Genomic DNA, 22,241 nt, shown 5'->3' with positions numbered 1-22,241 from the left:
AAGCATATGAAAAGATGCTCAACATCATGTATCACTAGGGAATTGAGAATTAAAATAACAATAAGATATCACCACATCCCTATTAGAATGGTTAAAATCCAAAACACTGGCAGCATCAAATGCTGACAAGGAATGTAGAGCAACAGGAATCCTCATTGCAAAGTGGGAATGTAAAATAGTACAGCCACGTTGGATTAGCTCCTTACAAAGATAAACATACTCTTACCATATAATCCAGCAATCGTGCTTCTTGATATTTACCCAAAATGACCTGAAAATTTATGTCCACATAAAAATCTGCACATGAATGTTTATAGTAGTTGTTTTCAAAGTTACTAAAACTTGGAAGCAACCAAGGTGACTGAGAAAACACACTGTGGTACATCCATTCAATGGAATACTATTTGGCAATAAAAAATGAGCTATCAAGCCATGAAAAGACATGGAGGAAACTTAAATGCATATTGCTAAGTGGAGGACACCAATCCTTCCTTCATACTGTAGGCTACATACTATATGATTCCAACTATATGACATTCGGGAAAAGCCAACTATGGAAAAGTAAAAGGTCAGTCAATAGTTGCCAGGGGTTTGAGGGAAGGAGAAAGGTGAATAGGTAGAGAGCACAGAGGAATTTTTTTTTTTTTTTTTTTTTTGAGACAGAGTCTTGCTCTGTTGCCATGTTGAAGTGCAGTGGCGCGATCTCGGCTTACTGCAACCTCCACCTCCCAGTTCAAGCAATTCTCCTGCCTCAGTCTCCCACACCCAGCTATTTTTTGTATTTTTAGTAGAGACAGGGTTTCACCATATTGGCCAGGATGGTCTCAATCTCTTGACCTCGTGATCCACCAGCCTTGGCCTCCCAAAGTACTGGGATTATAGGCAGGAGCCACCACGCTCAGTCAAGCACAGAGGATTTTTTAGGGCAATGGAACTACTCTGTATGATATTGTAATGGTGGATACATGACATTAGACATTTGTCAAAACCCACAGAATGTACAACCCCAAGAGTGAACCCTAAAGCAAACTATGAACTTTTGTTAATAATAATGTACAAGGCTGGGCACGGTGGCTCACGCCTGTAATCCCAGCACTTTGGGAGGCCAAGGCAGGTGGATCACAAGGTCAGGAGTTCAAAACCAGCCTGGCCAACATGGTGAAACCCCATCTCTGCTAAATATACAAAAATTAGCCTGGTGTGGTGGTGCGCACCTGTAATCCCAGCTATTCAGGCGGCTGAGGCAGGAGAATCACTTGAACCCAGGAGGCGGAGGTTGCAGTGAGCCAAGATCGCACCACTGCACTCCAGCCTGGGCAACAGAGTGAGACTCTGTCTCAAATAATAATAATAATAATAACGTACCAATATTGGCTCATCAGTTTTAGCAAATGTATCACATGTTAATAATAGAGGAAACTGTAGTAGGGTGAGGGTGTTTATGGAAACTCTGTGCACTTTCCACCCAATTTTTGTGTAAACCTAAAACAGTTCAAAAAAATAAAGTCTAGGGTTGGACATGGTGGCTCATGCCTGTAATCCCATCACTTTGGGAGGCCAAGATGGGAGGATCACTTGAGCCTAGGAGTTTGAGACCAGTCTAGGCAACATAGGGAGATCCCGTCTCTACAGAGAATTTAAAAATTAGCTGGGTGTGGTGGTGCATGGCTGTGGTCCCAGCTACTCGGGGAGCTGAGGTGGGAGGTCAAGGCTGTAGTGAGCCATGATCACACCACTGCACTCCAACGTGGGCAACAGGGAGAGATCCTGTCTCATAAAATAAACAGACAAAAAATAAAAATAAAGTCTCTCTATGTTTTTATTAAAGAAATGGAAATACCGATATATGCTACATCATGTATGAACCTTGAAAACATCATGCTAGTGAGAAGTCAATCACAGAAGGCCACATTTTGTATGATTCCTTTTATATGAAATGTTCAGAACAGGAAAATCTACAGAGACAGAAAGTAGATTAGTGGTTGTTTGGTGATGGGGAATGGGGACACTGGGGGGTTATGGCTAAGGGGTATAGGGTTTCTTTTTGGAGTTGATATGATTTGGCTCTGTGTCCCCACCCAAATCTCATCTTGAATTGTAATCCCCACATGTCGAGGGAGGGACCTAGTGGAAGGTGATTGGATCATGGGGGCAGTTTATCCCATGCTGTTTTCATGATAGTGAGAGAATCCTCACGAGGTCTGATGGTTTTATAAGTGTTTGACAGTTCCTTCTTCACACGCACTCTCTCTCTCCTGCCATCATGTAAGACGTGCCGGCTTCCCCTGCCACCATGTAAGTTTCCTGAGGCCCCTACAGCTATGCAAAACTGTGAGTCAATTAAACTTATTTTCTTTATAAATTACCCAGATTCTGGCAGTTCTTTATAGCAGTGTGAAAACGGACAGGAGCAATGAAAAATATTCTAAAATTGATTGTGGTGATGATTGAACACTATGGGTATACTAAAAGCCATTGAATTCTATACTCTAAAGGGGTGAATTGTATGGTAAATGAATTATATCTCAATAAAGCTGTTTAAAATGACAAAAAAATAGACCCCCCCCCCCCATACATACACTTGTGTAGCCTTAGAATGTTCACACAAAGGTCCTACAAAAAACTGGTAACAGTGGAGAGCCCCAGTGGAGATCTGGGGAACTGAGGATAAGCAGTGAGAAAGAGACAGTTTTCACTGTATAACCTCTTGTGTCACTTGAAGGTTTTATCCTATGCATGCATTACATACTTCAAAATTCTCCTCAAATACTATCACTTCCCAAAAGCCTACCCTGCTGTCCCTTACTTCTCTCAAACAACAATCTCTCTATGCTATCTCCCAAAATAAGACACAGAGAAAATCAAACCTAAAACCTGGCCAAACAAATCTAAAGAAAGCAAGAAAAAAAAATAAAATAAATGCCAAAACCCACACAGAAAGGAATTCCGTAAGTATATCCACTCAATGGAATATTTTGTGGCCATTTAAATGATGTTTATAAAAATTTTAATGGGAAATGTTTATGTGAAAATGGCAGTATGTAATTGAACATACAGCATGATCCCAAATATGGTTTTTCTAGGCCTAGATAAAAGCCTAAATACACCAAGATGCTAACACTGGTTGTATTTAGACGGTAGGAAGTTTTTCTTTCCCTAAATTTTCATCAATGAACACATTACTTCCGGTGGGACAGAAGTCATCATTAGTTTGTTCAAGGCTCCTCTCTTGATTCCTTTCGCTTGTTAATTCTATTTTTTCTCCTGTATTTCTACTCCCTTTACACCCAAAGACAAACATTTCAATGTATTTAATGAATTTTACTTCTAACATCAGAAACATTTGCACATGTGTATATATTTTAAGGAGTTCCTAAGAATTTTTTGAGACAGGGTCTTGCTCTGTCACCCAGGCTGGAGTGCAGTAGTGTGATCTCGGCTCACTGCAGCCTCCACCTCCCAGGCTCAAGTGGTCCTCCCACCTTGGCCTCCCAAGTAGTTGGGACTACAGGCGTGTGCCACCACACCTGGATAATTTTTGTTGTTACTATACAGACGGGGTCACAATATATTGTCCAGGCTGGTCTCAAGCTTTTGTCTTCAAGTAATCCACCCGCCTAGGCCTCCCAAAGCACTGGGATTACAGGTGTGAGCCACCGGGCCCAGGCTCTTTTTTTTTTTTTTTTTTTTTTAAATATGTAAAAAGTGCCCCGTCTGGCCTGGCATTCTAGCTCTGGGCCATCCACTGCACAATGTCACAGTAGGTGTTCAAAATATAATTTCTTCTCTCTCTTCTACCTTGACAGTTATTTCTGTAAGACCCAGGTTCCAGGCACGACTTCGCCATTAACTACCCTGTTGTCCAAAGGGAATGCTGAGAGGACGGGACAATGTGAAAAGTGACGGAGTTGATCAGAGTTGGGCGTCCACCACATCGGTACTTAGCTGTGTAGCTTTGGCGAGTCACCTAAGTCTCCCTGTGCCTGAGTTTTCTTACCTATCAGGGGGAGGGGAAATAATATCACATACTTCATAAGGCTCTCACTTTCTACCCGCACTTCTACCATGCCTCCCTGCTGAAGACCTATCTGGTTTGGGCTGCTCGGCCACCTTACCCTGCGTCAGCTGACACAAGCCACGCCCCCATAAGCCAAGACCCGGGGCGCAGGGAAAACTGTTGCTAGGCAAGAAGTGACGTCACGCAGGCCCTCGGGCTAGAGTGCGCAATCACAGAGCAGAAAAGAAATTTCATTCGTCATCCAGCCATTCATGCTCCTGGATTCCTTCAATGAATATTCGCCGACCCTTCCTTTTGGGACCATCCAGGTGCTGGGCTTTGCTGGAGACAGAATTCCTGCCCTCAGGGAGCTTCCTGTCTGAAAGGAGAGAGCCCCAGACAACAATTCTGCACGGTACAGGAGCAGAGGGGCGCTCTGGGAGCCCAGATGACGGGATGCCATCCAACTTGGGAACAAACATAGGCTGCATGAATAAAGTGACACTTGAACAGCTGAGTTAATGGGGTTTGGGTATCAGTGTGAAAGGCCTTCCGTGCAGAAGACATTGCAAAGACACCTAGGGAAAAACAAAACAAAACAAAACTCGTGCAGTCTAGGAAACACTTGTAGTTAGTTGCACTTATAGTTATGTGCTCAGTGGTCAGAGCACAGGGTATGAGGCCAAGAGTGGCAGGTGATGAGACTCAAGAGGTCTGGCAAGGGCCAGAACTTATGTGACCTTAATTACCAATCAAGCAGCTAGACTTTACCCTGTGGGGTATGGAGTGTCATAGAAGGAAAGGTTGTGTTGACTCGCATCAATGCCCTCTCACTGGTGGTGCGCCGAATATTAGGTTGAAAATGGCCAGTCTGGAAGCTAGGGAGTAGATTTGGGGTCATTCATGTGAGGGATGTTGAGACTGGAACAGGATAGTGGCAGATGATGAGGAAAGAAGGTAGATTTGACGTACAAAAAGGAGAGACTCAACTGGACTTGGTGAGGAATCAGCTATGAGGAGACAGGAGAATTTTAGGCTGCACATAAGGCAGAGAACACAGAGGAAATTGCACAAGTTTAAGGGGGTGATTAAGACAAAGATGAGTGCCAGAGGAACTCTGAGCGCTGAGAAATCAGTGTGGGATAGAATGGGCAGAAACATGTAAAATGAGGAGGATCATTATGAGGAGGAGGGATTCGGGCTAAGACTCACTGTGTGACTTTGGGCCAGTCACTATTTTTCTCTGGTCCTTTAGGTTTCCACCTGCTAAACTGGGAGATGGAGAATGATAATTGGGAGGAATGAATTACATAAGAGAATGTTCAAGAAATGCCTAGCCCTGTAGGCAATATGGATGGGAAGCATGTGACAGGTGTGTTTGGTCCAGGGTGGGGTGGCGCTGGGTTGCCATTTGGGCAACAGCAATGCCACAGGCAGGAGGACACACATACATGCAGAAAAAAGAGGGCGCAGGGGAGGGGAAATGTGACCTGGACACATGTGTGTTGGATTTGAGGAGCTCAAAGGCCAAAGCAGTCAAATCAATGTTACCCTGGGAGGCCCTGTCTTGGCAGTCAGCAGAGAGGGGCTTCTCTGGACCATGACTCCTAGACTGCCACTTCCTCAGGAAATACCCAGGTCTGTGAGGCCCGAGTCCTCTGGGTTTTGATCCCAAGTCACTGCCAGAATTGCTGTGTGAAGCTGAGTCTGTTCTGAACCACGCTGGGTCCAGGTTCTTCATATGAACAACACAAAAAGGCATGTGTGTGTTGGTGGGGAGGTGGACGAAACATTTCCAAAGGTCCCCTCCTGGTTTGTTATGCTTCAGTTCCATGGCCCTAAGTCCTTTTTAGAAAAGTCTAGTCCTGTCTCTGACTTGCTGTGTGGTGTTGAGCCAGCTGCTGGACCTCTCTGGCCCTCTTTTCATATCTGAAATATCAGGAGATTGGGGAGGAGAGTCTCCAACGTCCAATGATTCTCCCTAGAGGACGGTCACTCTCATCTCCAGCTGAAAGCTTCAGACAAATCAGAGGAAAGTGAGGCGCTGGTCACAGACCACCCCCCTTCCAAATCTTCTGTCTTCTCCCACCGCCCTCCCCTCCGCACTGTCAGGAGCTTGCAGCACTGGCTTGCTTGCCAAACTTGTTGCCATGACAACGGGTTACAAATAACTCAGATGCAGACGAAGATTTTAACCCAAGAGCTGCTGGGCCAAGGGCTTCTTGCTCCCTCCTCAGACCAGACTGAGGGAACAATCTCATAGATTCTCACAAGATGGTCAAGGTTTCTCAATGTCACAAGAAGAAGTCCTGGCATTCCAGGCCCTCCAAAACCCTGATTCAAATCTTTCCAATCACATTTGCCGCTTGCTTCCATTAAAAAGCGATCACTCCAAAAAAATTAGCCGGGCATGGTGGCACGCGCCTGTAGTCCCAGCTACTCAGGAGGCTGAGGCAGGAGAATCGCTTGAACCCGGGAGGCAGAGGTACAGGGAGCTGAGATCGTGCCATTGCACTACAGCCTGGGTAACAGAGTGAGACTCCATCTCAAAAAAAAAAGTGATCACTCCTATTTTTTTTGACACCTACTGTATACCAAGCCCTGTGTTGGATGCTTTACATACAGTATCTAAGGAAATCTCCCCAGAACCCTATCAGGTAGACATGACTATTCTACCTGGGACTATATTTTACCTGGAACATTATTTTATAGAGAAGAAAATTGAGGCCCATGGATATGAATTGAGCAAGGAGGTCCAAAGAGTCAGAATTCGAACGGGTGCAGTGGTTCACACCTGTAATCCCAGCACTTTGGGAGGCCGAGGCAGGTGGATCACCTGAGGTCAGGAGTTCGAGGCCAGCCTGGCCAACATGGTGAAACCCCATCTCTACTAAAGATACAAAAAATATTAGTTGGGCGCAGTGGTGGTTGCCTGTAATCCCAGTTACTTGGGAGGCTGAGGCAGGAGAATCGCTTGAACCTGGGAGGCGGAGGTTGCAGTGAGCCGAGATCACGCCATTGCACTCTAGCCTGGGCAACAAGAGCAAAACTCCATCTCAAAAAAAAAAAAAAAAAGGAGTCAGAATTCAAACCCAAACCCGTCAGATTCCCAAACCCAGGCTTTTTCTATTGCCAGTGGTTCGCAAATGTTGGTCTACAGACTTGGTGTTTCCAGAAAATCTGGAGCAGTTGAAATTCAGATAGTACTGCCATTCAAGAAGGTGGAATGCATTTGTCTCCTCTAATTCCTAAGACTCCACAAAATAAAAGGATCAAGGGTATAAACTCACAACTCCAAAGAAAACGGGAGGAGCTCCTATCAATGGGAGAGAGATTTCAACAACTTTCTGGCAAGCAGAAAGGGGGTGGGAGGGATGGTAACTGAGAAAGCAGGGCAGGGAAAGGCATGAGCAGAGTCCACATGTGGGAAGAGATCCACTGGGAGAGAGCTCATCTACCCTGCCAAATCCTGGAGAGGTGCAGTAAAGGTATCCTGATGGTGGGAGCAAGACATAAAGCCTCAAACATAATTGAAAGTGTGTGAAAGTGTCTGTTGGAACAGTTAATCTCCCCCAACTCATGTTGGAACAGTTAATTTCCCCCTTATCTCCCCCATGCTCATGGGTAGAAATCACACCAGCCAACAAGTATCTACACTCCAGCAAAATATCAGCGGGTTCTCCAAAGAAACCAAACAGTCCCAAAGCAAAGGCCTCTATTTTCCATACTTAGGGGTCCTCCAGCAGATTGTACAGGTCCTTACTCAGTCACTTTAAAGGGACTTGACAAACACCTGCCCTTACACAGGGCTCCAAATTAATCAACTTTTTATTTTTAAAATAGAGACCAGGTTTCTCCGTATTGCCCAGGCTGGTCTCAAACTCCTGGGCTCAAGCGATTCTCCCACCTTGGCCTCCAAAAGTGCAATGATTACAGGTGTGAGCCACCATGTCCGGCTCAACTTTTTATTGTGTTCTTCTTAAATCAATGGGCCAGGCTGGGCGCGGTGGCTCACGCCTATAATACCAGCACTTTGGGAGGGCGAGACAGGTGAATCACCTGAGGTCAGGAGTTTGAGAGCAGCCTGGCCAACATTGTGAAACCATGTCTCTACCAAAAATACAAAAATTAGCTGGGCATGGTGGCAGGCACCTGTAATCCCAGCTACTTGGGGGAGGCTAGGGCATGAGAATCGCTTGAACCCAGGAGGTGGAGGTTGCAGTGAGCCAAGAGTGCGCCACTACACTCCAGTCTGGGGGATAGGGCAAGACTCTGTCTTAAAAAAAAAAAAAAAAATCAATGGATTGATAGGTTTGAACATTTGTGAAGAAAAAAGATTTATGAACAAACTGATGAAACAAATGGGAAAAACTAAGACTAGGCACATTTCAAGTGTGGGAAAAGACCAAGCAATTATTAAAATCAGGAATATAAAAAAATGAAAAAGTAATTATAGTATACTTCTTGGCTCTGTAGTGACTACTGATTTACTAGAAGTTGGGATATAAACATATTGGAAGAATGAAGGGAGGGAAAGTAGGTGTGTGTGTGGAAGAGATAGAAAAGAGGTAAATCCTGTTCTACCATAAGATGTCAAGAGATAATGTCTCAAATTGCTAAATTAGGAAATAATGGTGGCCAGGCTCGGTGGCTCATGCCTGTAATCCCAGAACTTTGGGAGGCTGAGGTGGGCGGATCACTTGAGGTCAGGAGTTTGAGACTAGCTTGGCCAACATGGTGAAACCCTGTGTCTACTAAAAATACAAAAATTAGTTGGGTGTGGTGGCAGGCACCTGTAATCCCAGCTGCTCGGGAGGCTGAGGCGGGAGAAATGCTTGAACCTGGGAGGCGGAGGTTGCAGTGAGCCGAGATCGCGCCATTGCACTCCAGCCTGGGTGTCGCAGTGAGACAAGGAAGGAAGGAAGGAAGGAAGAAAGGGAGGGAGGGAGGGAGTGAGGGAGGGTATGATGAGGAACCATGGTGGTCCATCAGTTAAAAATCCTTTCAGCTACAAGTAACAAAAAACTCAACTGATAGTGGCTTAAACACATATGGCTTTATTTATTTTTTCAGTTAACAGGAACTGTGGCACGGGTTCAGCTGCTCAATGATGCCATCAAGAAATTGGGCTCAGGCCGGGCGCGGTGGCTCAAGCCTGTAATCCCAGCACTTTGGGAGGCCGAGACGGGCGGATCACGAGGTCAGGAGATCGAGACCATCCTGGCTAACACCGTGAAACCCCGTCTCTACTAAAAATACAAAAAACTAGCCGGGCGAGGTGGCGGGCGCCTGTAGTCCCAGCTACTCCGGAGGCTGAGGCAGGAGAATGGCGTAAACCCGGGAGGCGGAGCTTGCAGTGAGCTGAGATCCGGCCACTGCACTCCAGCCCGGGCTACAGAGCAAGACTCCGTCTCAAAAAAAAAAAAAAAAAAAAAAAAAGAAATTGGGCTCTTTCTGACTTGCTCCCTTCACATGTTGTCTTCTTCCTCGTGCTCATCCCCACGTGGTCACAAGATGGCTATCACAGCTCCAGACGGCATGACTATATTCAAAGCAGAAAGAAAGAAGCAGACAACATCAGCTATGTGTGCCTCTGCTCAGGAAAGCAAATACTTTTTCAGAAGGCCCTCAGCCAAATATCTCACTGGCCAAAGCCAGGTCACGTAGTCATCCTTAGCTGCAAGGGAGGCTAAGAAAGTATCTGGCTCTTCAGCCTCTGAGTGGGAGGTGGCAAGGAACAAGGGATTTGGAAGTAGTTGCCTCTAGGGAGCAGGACCAGCAGTGGGAAGGAGTAGGACAGGATATTGCTGGGTTTTATTAGGTATATCTTAGCACTGTTTTATTTTTTTAAGTATGTATATGTATTCCTCTGATAAAAATTAAAAATTAGGCCGGGTATGGTGGCTCACACCTGTAATCCCAGCACTTTGGGAGGCCGAGGTGAGCGGATCACCTGAGGTCAGGAGTTTGAGACCAGCCTGGCTAACATGGTGAAACCCTGTCTGTATTAAAAATACAAAAATTAGCCAGGCATGGTGACACACGCCTGTAATCCCAGCTACTCCAAAGACTGAGGCAGGAGAATCGCTTGAACCCAGGAGGCCAAGGTTGCAGTGAGCCAAGATTGCGCCACTGCACTCTAGCTGGGCGACAGAACAAGACTTGTCTCAAAAATAATAAATAAAATTAAATTAAAATTAAAAAATAAAATGTTATGGTTTCTATGAAAAAAGAAATCTTAAAAATAAATGCTGGTAATAGTTTTCTATTTCCAGAGCAAAGGATAGCAATTCACCTTTGAAGCAAACTTACCAGAATACGCTCTTTACTTAGACTGAGGTATCTCAGGTATACACCTACTGATCTTAGAGAAAATTGTGCTATCACTATTAACCTGAATGTGGCCGATGGAAACCAGGACAGCTCTGTGTAGCAGTTAACACTGGTTGACTGTGGTTAGACAGTCCTGGTGCAATTTCCTGTCTGCCATTTATTAGCTCTGTGACCCTGGGCAAATGACACCCGGGAGCTTCATTTTCCTTGTTTATGAAATGAAAGTAACTCAAGTGCCTGCCACAGAGTAAGCACTCAGCAGATATCCACCATGATTAGAATGTTAAATGTTCTGTGTACTGATATTATCTGGGTGTCCTTTATAGTACTATGCTTCCACTGAGTTAATTTTTTATCCTAAACATGAATTGGGACTAGATTCATGTTTAGTCCCAATTCATGGTGGGACTAAAATGCCCAACTGAAAATTGTTTGTTTTTGAGAGATATGTGTGCATATTTTTTCTCAGGCCTTTGCTCACAGAAGATACCCCATTGGGACCACATCAGGAGACATGCAGATTTGAATTGCTATTGACTCCTGTTGGAGGAAGCACTGGAAAAAGGAATAAGGCTGGATTGTTGGCCCTACTACATACATGGTTATTTAACTTTAAAACAACCTACTCTGTGACATGTGCTGCTGAGTACTGTGATGGCCTCTTATGGGCTACGGAGCCCAGATCACCACTGTGAGGCAGGTGTGTTAGAATCCCAGAAAGAAAATTGATATGGCGAGTGTTACATGGGAGCAGGAAATGCAGTTGGCCTGGGAGTAGAGAATGCGAAAATGGCCTCCTCTCTTTGATGCCACGGTGAGAGCTGGAGACCTGGATTGCCGGCAGGGAGCACATGGCGAGAGCCATATGGTGGTGGAAGACAATCTTGCCCACACATGGTATGAAACTGGGAGGTTATGGAGAGGGACAGCCAGTAGGCAGTGTTCCTCAGAAAGGCATAAGTGACCTTCTCCTGGAGAGGTTATATCTGGTATCCTTTGAAATGTTTCCTGTCTGGCCTGATAATTATCTTCTGTTATCTGTAACATGCCAGCAAAGTTCTATTAAGTACACATACATAGACGATACTTCATCCATTAAAAAAAAGAAGAAAAGGATGCTATGAAAGGGCATCTTTGGAGAATAAGAATGCTGAGAAATGAAAAATGACTGCCAAAATAAAGGTGTCCAGCAGAAGATAAAGTCAAAACAAGGTCCCATAATATAGAATTTAAAAAAACAAAAGACATGGAAAATACATATGTGAGAAGATAATCATCCAGGAGATCCAATATCCAACTGACAGGAGTTCTAAAAAGAACGGAGAAAGTAAGCAAAGAAATAAAACAGCAACTTCTCAGAGCAGGGGGACACAAGTCTTCAGATTGAAAGGGCCCACCCACCAGGTGCCCAGCAAAGTAGATGAGGGAAAACCCCACTGCTGGGCACATCATTGTGACATTTCAAAACACTAAGTATGAAGAAAAAAAATTAAGCTTCCAGATGTAGAGAAAACAGGTTGCCAGCAAAGGAATGACAATAATATTAGCATGTGACTTTTAATCAGCGACACTACAGTCTAAAGCAGTATCTTCAAAATTCAGAGGAAAAACTGTTTCTAACATAGAATTCTAAAGCCAAACTATCATTGAAATATGAAGGTAAAATAATGACTACATATTCAGATATGTAAAGACCCCAAAATTTACCTTTCTTAAGAAGTTACTCGAGGATGTTCTCCAACAAAATGTACGATGTGGCCAGGTGCAGTGGCTCACACCTGTAATCCCAGCACTTTGGGAGGCTGAGGCAGGCGGATCAGGAGGTCAAGAGATGGAGACCATCCTGGACAACATGGTGAAACCCCATCTCTACTAAAAATACAAAAATTAGCCAGGCGTGGTGGTGTGCACCTGTAGTCCCAGCTACTCAGGAGGCTGAAGCAGGAGAATCGCTTGAACCCTGGAGGCGGAGGTTGCAGTGAGCCAAGATCACATCACTGTACTCCAGCCTGGGCGACAGAGTGAGACTCCATCTCAAAATGGTGTGATCTCAGCTCACTGCAACCTCTGCCTCCTGGGTTCAAACGATTCTCCTGCCTGAGCCTCCCGAGTACCTGGGATTATAGGCATGTGCCACCACGCCTGGCTAATTTTTTGTATTTTTAGTACAGACAGGGTTTCTCAGTGTTGGTCAGGCTGGTCTCGAACTCCCGACCTCAGGTGATCTGCCCGCCTGGGCCTCCCAAAGTGCTGGGATTACAGGTGTGAGCCACTGCGCCCAGCCTAGAAAAGAGATTTATTGTGAAGTTATCAGGTAGCTCATAGAAGTCTGGAGAATCAGGCTGAGAACATGGAGTGGGAGCGAGGAAGGCAGGCAGCAGGAACCACAGCTAAGGGTCCACTGTAGAAACAGGCTGGTTAGAAAGCTGCTGTTGGCACTGCTCCCCACACCGCTCCTACCAGTGGACCTTATCCTACTGGCACATGCCCCTGCAAAGGAGCTCCAACCATCCTCACATGTGTTGTTTTGGTTTATTTGTTGTGGACTTCAGAGTTTAGTTAATCATAATCTGCAATTCATGGCACATTATCACCAGTTCACTGAAGGCTGCTCTTTTACTTTATTTGTTCTATTCTTCTTCTTCCCCATCAGTCCCTATCCTCACTCTCATTCTCCTGCCCAACTTAGTGAGCCTCTCCAGTGTAATTAATGTATGTATACTTTCAATCCATCTTCCATATGTTTATTTATATGCATATCCATGAAAATACACAGTGTTGTTTTACATTTCTGTAAATGGAATTGTGCTATAAATACTATTCTGTTTCTTACTTTTTTCTCTCAATGCTGGGGATTTTAGAGATCTATCCATGTGGCTATATGTAAATCTAGTTTATTACTTTTGTTTTATAGTTTTCCATCCTATGAATATTCAGTTTGTTTATCCTGTCCTATGGTGGTGAACACCTGATTGCTTCTGATTCCTCACTACCACAAACAGTGCTGCCATGAACAACCTCAACTATATTTTCTTAAGACCTGTGTGAGAATTTCTCTGGAATATATGCCCAGAAGCAGGACTGCTGGGTTGTAGGGTATTCACATACTTAATTTCATGGGTGCTGCCAAACTCTCTCTGGAATACCCGTGCCAGTTTACATTCCAACTCACGGTTGCCCTTTTCCTCACATCCTCATCAGCCCTTGATAACATCTGGCTTTCTACATGTTACCATTGCTGTAGTGACTTCTCACCATTATTTTAATTTCATTTCTCTAATTATTGGCAGAGTTGAAAAAGCTCTTAATATATTCAAGTTTCCCCTTGCATAAACTCAAGTTTCCCCTTCTATAAATTACTCTTCATATCCTATGCCCATTTTCCTATTGGGTTTACTATCTTCCTTATATATTCTCCTAATCTATCATCCTTTTGTTAATTTTGTATATTCCTGCCTTCTTTTTGTTGCTGGTTCCAGATTCAAGGCCATGAACAGAGTATTCAGCCCTTGTTGCCTGGCGGGCTGGGAAAGAAAATACCTGACCACCATCAGTTTCCATAGTGGGAAATAGGGCCATGCCTCCCAATTTGGGAGGGATTCCCCCAAAAAACAGAATGGGAAATTAGATGCTAGAGAACAGTAGAGTTCACTCCTTTGGTCATCCAACATCCACACATAGCCTTCCTCCCGTACTTATGCTTTTAAAAAAAGCTTCCACCTAATACAGTGCAAATATACCTCATATAAACCAAACATGCACCCATCCCCTTTCCAGAGTGAAAAAACTGAAAACATAAATTAGAATGCTCTCAGGGGCAAGCAATAGAAAACCCAACTCAAGCTGTCTTGAATAGTAAATGCAATTCATTGGCTCACTTAACTGAAGAGTCCACGGGCAGGGAGACTTCAGGCATGGCATGATCCGGAATATGGTTCCATTTCTGTGATTCTCTTGGCTCCGCCTCCTCCATTTTTCAGCTCCATCCTCAGGTAGGCCTTCCGCATGTTCACAAGATGGCTAACAGCAGCAACCAGGTTACATGCTTCTTTGTTCTTATCCAAGGGAAGATAGGTCATCTCCTCCCTCAAAAGCTGAATAAAAGTCCTAAGCCTCATTGTGATTGGGTCATCCCTGAACCAGTCATCACTGTGGCTAGGAGGGTGAAATTACTCAGATCAGTTTATACCAATAAAGGCCTACACCTAGAGCTGGTGGTGGGGTGAATCCCACTCACATCCCATAGTTGTTACACAGCGGGAGAGGAGTGGAATGGATGCTGCAGAACAACTACAATGTCCACTACAAGGGAGTAAACTAAGAAAGAGGAAGATATGGGGTCCAAGAAAGATTGGGTCCAACCCAGAATAATGAAGGGACGTCCCAGGATGACAGCTGCACCGCAGGCCTACAGAGCAATCAGTCCAAATTGGAACAGGAAGACGGAGGACTCCAGGAAGAAGGTATCTGGGAAAAAAGGGGATTCAAATGATTTTATACTTTCCTTGAGAATTTGGAATAACTTAAGAAGGTGATAAAGTCAGACAATGCAAGGAAAAAAAGAAAGACAATTAGAAACTCTAAGGAAAAAAAGCTGTATAAGAAAAGCAATGTAATCCTAATATACTAATTGGATCTTTCTGGAACAATATTTACATCATCATCATAATGTAAACAATTTATTGCCCTTAAACTTTTAGAATGACCTACTGGCAAAGTATGGATGACTTAATTATGGTTATAGAACAGAGTATAAATATTATTAACCTTGTTAATATAAAAGTAAAAGTGCAGATGACAAGTTACAAGAGAGAAAAAGGAGAGTAAGTCTATTAGTTAAAGGTAGAAAGATAAGGAATAGAGGATATATAATTAGTGACATGGCTATATTGGAGGCATGGGAAAGGCATTTGTGTGGTATAAATAGCAGGAAGTTAATAGAGAATGACTAAAATTGAACAATAAAAGTTGATAAATAGAAAAATCTGTACATTGGCTGAGCACGGTAGCTCACGCCTGTAATCCCAGCACTTTGGGAGGCCAAGACGGGCGGATCACCAGAGGTCAAGAGTTCAAGACCAGCCTGGCCAACATGGCGAAACCCCATCTCTACTAAAAATACAAAAATTAGCTGAGTGTGGTGGTGCATGCCTGTAATCCCAGCTACTCGGGAGGCTGAGGCAGGAGAATCACTTGAATCTAGGAGGCAGAGGTTGTAGTGAGCCAAGATCATGCCACTGAACTCCAGCCTGGGTGACAGAGCAACACTCCGTTTCAAAAATAAAAAAGAAGAAAAATCTGTATATTATTCAGAGATAAAAAGATAATTACTGGAAAAAACAAACAAACAAAAAAAAAAACAAAAAAAAAAAACAAACAAAAAAAACCCCAAACAGTTAAAAGTAGACTAGTAGATTTCCAGGTCAAGATGATAGACTTACCATGTGTTTTTCTCCACTTCCTCCTGAGACCCTGCTAAAATCATTGTAAAGGATTAAAAAGGGTATAAATACACAATGATGAAGAGAGTGGGAACAGGTCCATCAGCAAAAGAGACATTTCAACAAATTTCTGGAAGATAGGAAGTAAATGGAGGAATGGTGACTGATGGAGCATGGTGGAGGAAGCCACAGCCTGGAGTATGCATGGAGGTGATGCTTCAGAGGAAGAAGTTGCTCTTTCTCTGCAGAAGCCTGGAGTGTCTTGGTCTTGACAATGCCAGGTATGATGAAGGATGGGAGTCAAATGTGGGGCTGAAAATAGGGAGTTTAATGGGAAGGCTGCATATCAAACCATGAATCCTCCTTCCCCTCCCTTGTGCACAATTCACAGCAGCCAGGTATCTACCCATTAGGCAAAAACCAAAGGGTTCTTCGCTAAGGCAATTGAACAACCTCAGAGAAAAGACGTTAGCATTCTGGCATTCAGGGACTCTGCAGCATAGCAAGTTAGCTCTCTAGTCATCCTAAAGGAAGGCCACCAGTTGCCTAACCCTGCCCCCATACACAGAGCTTCTGATCAGATTTTTATTGCTACATTCTTAAATATCAGCAAACAACTATGGATCACTAGGCATTTGAGAAAAGACTGCAACTTGAAAGAGACCAAAATAAGTAAACAAGGGAAAAAATAATCCAAATGAAATAGATATCTCAAAGGACAGAAAGAAATATAAAAATACCCTCTCTATCATTTTCAGATTCAAGATGATAGTACATCCATAAAACAAGAACAGCATGCAATAAGAAAGGAAAAGAGAACAAGAGTGAATACTAAGAAATTTAAAATGTGATTGCCACATGAAAAGACATGCAATAGAAGGGTTGAAAGATATAGTTAAGTCTTCTCTCAAAAAGTAAACAAAAACGAAAGGAAGAGAGGGACAAAGCTAGGGAGGGAGGGAGGGAAAGAGGAAGGGAGCGAGAGATGGAAAATAGGAGAGTGGATAAAAAATTACAAAAGATAAATTCAGGAGATCTAACATCGAACATTAAGGATTTCCAAAAGAGAGAATAAAGGAAATGGAGAAAAGGAATATGTCTTTAATTACAAAGACATACTATGTGAGAATTTCCCAGAGTTAAAAGACTTCTAAATGAAGGGATGTAACAAATGACCAGCACAATGAATGACAAAAGATCTGAAACCTAAACACATAATTATTAAGTTTCAGAATACCAAGAATACAATTCTGAAAAAATAACAGGAGGCCAGTCGCGGTGGCTCACGCCTGTAATCCCAGCACTTCGGGAGGCCGAGGCGGGTGGATCACCTCAGGTCAGGAGTGCAAGACCAGCCTGGGCTACATGGTGAAACCTCATCTCTACTAAAAATACAAAAATTAGCTGGGTGTGGTGGCAGGCGCCTGTAATCCCAGCTACTCGGGAGGCTGAGGCAGGAGAATCGCTTGAACCCGGGAGGTGGAGGTTGCAGTGAGCCGAGATCACACCATTACACTCCAGCCTGGGGAACAAGAGCGAGACTTCGTCTCAAAACAAACAAACAAACAAACAAACAAAAACAAAAACAATAAAACAGGAGAAGGGATGGATGGAGTAGAAGTACTTTTCCCTATGCTTCCCACCAAATACAGCTAAAATTGAACTTGGACATTATGTATAAACACAAAAATCTGAAAGGTGGACAGAAGGCAACAAACCGGGTAGGGAACTTGGTAGCAGAGAAGTGACATACTGGTGAGTTCCCTGAGTTTGTTTTTTGTCTCATATATCCCAGACTTAGGGCTAGAGAAGCCAACAATTAGATAATAACTGCTCTAACACCACAGAAGAAAGCTGTAGTCCCACTCCTATCCACCAGCAAAGGCCAAGAGGGAAGCTTAGACTTCCACCCTTGCTAGCTGTAACTGGTTGTCCCCTCCCTTTCTGCTGGGGTGGTGTCAGAGAAGGTTGCACAGGCAGCTGGAACTCCCACTCCCACCTAGCAGTAACTAGGAAACCCTCCCCGTGAGGTATCAATAGAGAGTGAGTGGGGAATCTGGACTTCTACTCCCACCTGGCAGTAATGAGGCAATGTGCCCTCTCCATTGCCAGAGTGGTATCTGAGGAAGCAAGCTAAAATCGAGTATTTAAATAGCTCCAACATCTCACAACGCAATACCAAAAATGCCCAGTTTCAATCCAAAATCACTCATCAAACCAAGAACCAGGAAAATCTCAACTTGAATGAGAAAAGATGCTCAATAAACACCAACATTGAGATGACAGAAATGTTAAAATTATCTGACAAGAGCTTTTAAGGAACTATCATAAAAATGCCTCAACAATTTGCTTAAACATGCTTAAAACAAGTAGGAACTGTCAGCAAAAAAATAGACGACATGAAGAAGAACCAAAAGGGAATTTTAGAACTGACAAATACAAAAAAATCAAAAACCTCAACAGATAGGCTAACAGCAAAATGGAGAGGACAGAGGAAAAAAATCAACGATCTTGAAGATAGAACAATACGAATTACTCAATCTAGAAAACAAACCGGGGGTTGGGGGGTGGGAATGAACAGAGCCTCAGGGACCTGTGAGGCTACTATAAAAGATCTAACATTTGTGTCACTGAGGTCCCAAAAAGAAGAGAAAAAGTGATGGGGAAAGTTAATTATAAAGCAATGAGACTCAGACTGCTATCACGCATCTTATCATCAAAACTGAATGCTAGAAGAAAGTGAAACAATACCTTCAAAGTTCTGAGGGAAAATGACATTGCTCTTCAAACTTTATAGCCAAGTGTGAGGATGGAATAAAAATATTTTCACCATCCTGGCTAACACAGTGAAACCCTGTCTCTACTAAAAATACAAAAAATTAGCCAGGCGTGGTGGTACACGCCTGTAGTCCCAGCTACTCAGGAGGCTGAGGCAGGAGAATCGCTTGAACCTGGGAGTCGGAGATTGCAGTGAGCCGAGATCGCACCACTGCACTCCGGCCTGGGTGACAGAGCGAGTCTTTGTCTCAAACAAACAAACAAAAAATATTTTCAGACATGCAAAGACTCAGGAAGTCTACTTCCTATACAACCTTTCTGAGAAACTTACTTGATGATGTGCTCCATCGAAACAATGGAACAAGCAAACAAACAAAACGAAAACCTTGGGAATGAGCAAACAGTGGATATAACCACAGAAAGCAGTGAAGAGAAGCCACAAGATGACAGCTATGCATCAGACCTTAGAAAGCAACTAGTTAAGATTTGAAAAGGAGATTGAGGGCTCTGGGAAGGTCTCCTGAGGGGCAAAAAGTAGACTTGATTGAATTCCTAATGGAGATTTTGAGGGGAAAAAAAAAAAGGAATATATGATAAAGAGGAAAAACAGAATTAGAAACTTCAGAAAAAACAGAAAGCTGCTACAAGGAAAAAGTATAAAAAAGTACATTGCTTTGCTCTGCAATGAAGAATACATAGTCATATTAACAGCTGTTTATTGCTTTTCAACTTTTAGAACCCAACTATAGACAAACATAAAAAAACTCAATTATGATTATGGAACAGAATTTAACGTTATGTTTTGACAATATAAAAGACCAGATGACAGAAGCTGGGAGGTTAATGGTGAGAAAGGGGGCTATAGGAAAGGATATTCTCTCATCTAACAAAGTTCTAGTTTAGAAGTATTGTCTGTAGTTCATGGAACAGGAAATAAAGGCATTATTCAATAACCCACAGAAAAACTAAACTATACTAGAAGCAGGAAGGAGTTGAACTTGATATAAATTATCTAAATCCTCATCTCTCAGCCCGAGCGCAGTGGCTCACGCTTGTAATCCCAGCACTTTGGGAGGCCGAGGCAGGAGGATCACGAGGTCAGGAGTTTGAGACCAGCCTGGCCAACATCATCAAACCCCGTCTCTACTAAAGATTCAAAAATTAGCTAGGCTTGGTATCGCACACCATTAGTCCCAGCTACTGGGGAGGCTGAGGCAGGAGAATCACTTGAACCCAGGAGGCAGAGATTGCAGTGAGCCAAGATCGAGCCATTGCACTCCAGCCTGGGCAACAAGAGTGGAACTCTTGTCTCAAAAACACACACACACACACACACACACACAAAAAAAAAAAAAAAAGAAAGAAAGAAATCCTCATCTCTCATAGCAGGACATCAACGGGTAATGTCTGAAAGTAATGATTTTTTAAATGCCCACATATTATGGAGGTATGGAGATAAAAATCAGAATAAATAACTAAAAGTGGTTGCGAAAAGTGAGAGTGGGGGTGGGGATGTGTGGGGCAGTAGACTTTTGCTTTTCACGAGTCCGTCTGTAGTGATTTGACTTTACTGATTTGAGTTTTCTAAATAAGGTACATGGATTACTTCTATTTTAAAACGAGAAAAAAATTTTAAAAAGGATACTCCTGCCCACAACCCTCCTCCCCCCAAATTCCCTTATCCCTCCAGACCTACTGTAGCAGAATATAATAAAGTTTGGGAAACCTTGCAGTCTCTCTTCCTGCTTCTCCCTTAGGTGAAGCCTCTTTGCTTTAGTCAAAATGGAGTATTTGTTAGCCCAAACAGGGAATATTTATTCCCACCTTCTTACTTTTATGTCTCCCAGGCCTGGAAAGCCTTTCTTCCTTATCTCCACCAGTTGGAATCCTCCCTTTTAAGGCTCAGCTCAAATTCCACCTCCTCCAAAAGTCTTCCTTGTCCCCTGGTAGAACTCTCTCTCTCCCCTTGGGGGTTCCTACGAGTCTTCATTTATGCCTCTGATTATGACACTTAAATGTACTTTTTTCTTTTTTTTTTTTTTTTCTGAGACGGAGCCTTGCTCTGTCGCCTAGGCTGGAGTGCAGTGGCGTGATCTTGGCTCACGGCAACCTCTGCACCCTGAGCTCAAGCAAGTCTCCTGCCTCAGCCTCCCTAGTAGCTGGAATTACAGGCATGTGGTACCACGCCTGGCTAATTTTTGTATTTTTAGTAGAGACAGAGTTTCACCATGTTGGCCAGGCTGGTCTCGAACTCCTGACCTCAGGTGATCCACCCGCCCTGGCCTCCCAAAGTGCTGGGATTATAGGGGTGACCCACCGCACCTGGCAAATGTACTTTTTGCAAGTACCTTTTTTTTTTTTTTTAGACTTACTCTGTTGCCCAGGCTGGAGTGCTGGGTTCAAGCAATTCTCCCACCTCAGCCTCCTGAGTAGCTAGGATTACAGGCACATGCCACCACACCCGGCTTTTTTTTTTTTTTTTTTTTTTTTTTTTGAGACGAAGTCTCGCTCTTGTCCCTCAGGCTGGAGTGCAATGGCGCAATCTTGGCTCACTGCAAGCTCTGCCTCTCGGGTTCAAGCGACTCTCCTGCCTCAGCCTCCCAAGTAGCTGGGATTACAGGCACCTGCCACCATGCCTCGCTAATTTTTGTATTTTTAGTAGAGATGGGGTTTCACCATGTTGGCCAGGCTGGTCTCGAACTCCAGACGTTAGATGATCCGCCCGCCTCAGCCTCCGAAAGTGCTGGGATTACAGGCATGAGCCACCGCGCCTGGCCTAATTTTTGTATTTTTAGTAGAGATGGGGTTTCAGTATGTTGGCCAGACTGGTCTCAAACTCCTGACCTCAGGTGATCCTCCCACCGTGGCCTTCCAAAGTGTTGGGATTACAGGCGTGAGCCACCGCGCCCAGCCTGAAGTACATTCTTTAGGTGTTTCATGCTCCCAACCTTCTTTCACTCCAGCTACTAGAGTGGTCCTCCTAAATACCAATCTGGCCCGGTTACTCCCTTGCTTCAAACCCTTCTACAGCTTCCCATTGCTCAAAGCTAAGCTTGACTGCTTGGATTCCACCACTTCTCCCACTGCATGGGGTGATGCCCCGTTCCCCCCTGAAATCCATGCACTTTCACACTCTTAACTGTGCTTAGGCAGCTCCTCTGCTTGGAATGTTTTTTACTCCCTTTCCATGTGGTAAGCACTAATTCCTCTTTCAAGACTCAGTTCAAGTGTCCCATCCTCTATAAAGGCTTTCCCACTCCGGGGAGAACCATCTAATACTTCCTATATGCTCACTTTGCCTCACCTAGACTTCCATTATATCATCTTCCACACTTAGTGCACTTAACTGCTTACTTATCTGAGTTCCCAGTTAATCCAAGAATTCCTGGAGGGCATGTATATCTTATTCCCAGAACCTAGCACAGGGCCTGACACATGACAGGAATTCGACATATCCTGCTGAACAAATGGATGGAAAAATGATGCATGAGTGAATACAAGAAAAAGCAAATGAACTGGTAAATGCTTACATTAATGCATGAATGAATAAGTGAGTCAAGTTGTGAGCTAGTGCATATATAAGTGAATGAATAAATGAGTGGATGAATGAATGATAAAAATAAGCCAAGTAAGTGAATGAAAGGTGCCTGTGCCCGTGCCAGTGAGGCAGGAAAGGATGAGTGAATTCCCAC

At 43.8% G+C, this 22,241-nt stretch overlaps 1 protein-coding gene across 2 annotated transcripts in view; it reads right to left on the bottom strand.

Annotated features, from left to right (window-relative positions):
• Nucleotides 1–9,033: 9,033 nt before the first annotated feature.
• LOC105493785 (structural maintenance of chromosomes 1A) overlaps nt 9,034–22,241 on the bottom strand; it is a 63,396-nt gene continuing 50,188 nt past the window's right edge. Inside the window, exons 23-24 of one of the 2 annotated variants that reach the window (XR_011618197.1) lie at nt 12,038–14,797; nt 9,034–9,539 (exon numbers count right to left, since the gene is read on the bottom strand). The gene's annotated coding sequence lies outside the window, so the exon portion shown is untranslated. The remainder of the gene's footprint in view (nt 9,540–12,037; nt 14,798–22,241) is intronic. The other variant, XR_011618198.1, reaches the window with a different exon arrangement.

The sequence above is a fragment of the Macaca nemestrina genome, chromosome X, assembly GCF_043159975.1.
Source record: "Macaca nemestrina isolate mMacNem1 chromosome X, mMacNem.hap1, whole genome shotgun sequence".
Classification (NCBI taxonomy): Eukaryota; Metazoa; Chordata; class Mammalia; order Primates; family Cercopithecidae; genus Macaca; species Macaca nemestrina.
The sequence above is the reverse complement of the archived record's forward strand: the minus strand, read 5'-3'. Positions and strand labels throughout refer to the sequence as shown.